The sequence below is a fragment of the Tupaia chinensis genome, unplaced genomic scaffold (assembly GCF_000334495.1).
Source record: "Tupaia chinensis unplaced genomic scaffold, TupChi_1.0 Scaffold000416_1, whole genome shotgun sequence".
Classification (NCBI taxonomy): Eukaryota; Metazoa; Chordata; class Mammalia; order Scandentia; family Tupaiidae; genus Tupaia; species Tupaia belangeri.
The window spans coordinates 2,979,258-2,981,032 of record NW_006159921.1 but is presented as its reverse complement, the minus strand read 5'-3'; positions in this window follow the sequence as shown (position 1 = coordinate 2,981,032).

Here is a 1,775-nt window from a genome sequence, read left to right as displayed (position 1 = left end):
TTTTCTGTATGTAAGATCATGTCATTCATGATTAGAGTTTGTATTGCTTTTTTCTTTCCAATCTGTGTGCCTCTTTTCTCCCTTGCCTAATTGCCCTGTCTAGAACTTCTAGTACAATGTTGAGTAGAAATAGACAAGAGTGGAAATTTTTGTCTAGTTCCTGATCTTAAGGGGAAAGCTTTCGATCTTTCACTCTTAAATGTTATGTTAGTAGAGAGTTTTTCACAGATGCCCTTATAAAGGTTGACAAAGTGTCCTTCTACTCCTAGTTTGTGTAGTGTTTTTTATCATAAAGGGTGTTGGTCTTTTTTTCTTCAAATGTTTTCTGTGTCTATTGAGATGGTTGTGTAGTGTTTTCCTTTATTCTTATTCTATTAGATGAGAGGATTTTTTTTCTTCCTGACATCAAATATGAGATGTCTTTTTCCACATCACTTCTCCAATTCTCTGACACCAACTGGGTATCCAACAATTCAACTTAAGTTTGGCACTAACTATATAAAGTTACTTCCCACAGGTGAAGGGCTGGTCCCAAAAGAGTGCCCTCACTTCAGACACTAGCCACACATTGAATACTAAAGTTGTCCACATTTTGCTATAAATTCATAGATTCCTGTCCTCCCTAGGTTTGATAATTCAATAGAATGACTCACAGAATTTAGGAAAGCACTTACTCTTTCTACCTTTTTAAAAAGGGTACAACACAGGAGCAGCCAAATGGAAGAGCCGTATTGAGCAAGATGCATGATAAACATTCAGGAGACATTTTTTGCAGTCATCAGATAAATGCCACTTCCCTAACAACAGAAAGGTGTTGCTGAATGTTTTAACTATGTACGTGTGGCTAGTTTTTGTCACTGCTGTTAAAGTTTCTGTGGTATCTAAGGTGAATTGCCCCTAGTCATTGATGGTCTTTCTGAATTGTAACCACCTCTGGGAAGTGGCTGTAAAGGGTTCACATACTTGACCCACCTCTGGAGTCAAACCAGAGCTGACAGCTGCACAGGAATCCTATGGCCTTGTCTGTTTTCACATCTGTATTAGTTAAACCAGACAATAGATCTGTACTTTCCACATATTCAGGCCTAAAATGTTAATGGGAGCGTCTAAGTGCATTGTGCATTAGAAAGCTACAAAGAGTTAATTCCAAGAAGCCCTTCCTATTAATCTTGGTGTCTGGATAAAAACTAAATTTGGGACCTCCATTACCTGATGGAGCCCATGTAGTCTTCGCTGGCAGTAATATTGATGAGGGCAGCAATCATCTCTCCCACTTGGAGACCCAATTACAATCCCATCCTAAGCAATCTGTCCTTCAAGTGCATCCGGAAGTGGGCATTATTTTCTCTTTTGTTCTGTGGTAGAGAGAGTTTTTGGGCCCTAAATCTTTAACCCTCTGTGTTCCGCAGCATAGCCCTATTTGACTGAAGAAGGTAGATGATAGCACTCACATCTGAGTTGCCTTTCACAGTTTAGGAAACACTTACTGTTAACCTGTCTCAATCGAGCCTTATCATTGCTCAGTAAATAGGTTTGGCCATACCCATTCTTCAGGTGAGGACCTAAGGTTTGAAGAGGTAAAATCCACCTGCCTGTGTCATCCAGCCGACAAAGGACACAGAGAGATGAGATTCAGAGATTCAGAAATTTGTCTTTCCAAGACAAGTGGTGTGTGTTTGTCGAGGTGTATAGGTTACACAGGCCCAGATGTTTTCTTTTTTCTTTCTTTCTTTTTTTTTTTTTTTTTTGTAGGTTTTTCCTTTAGGCCGGCGGGG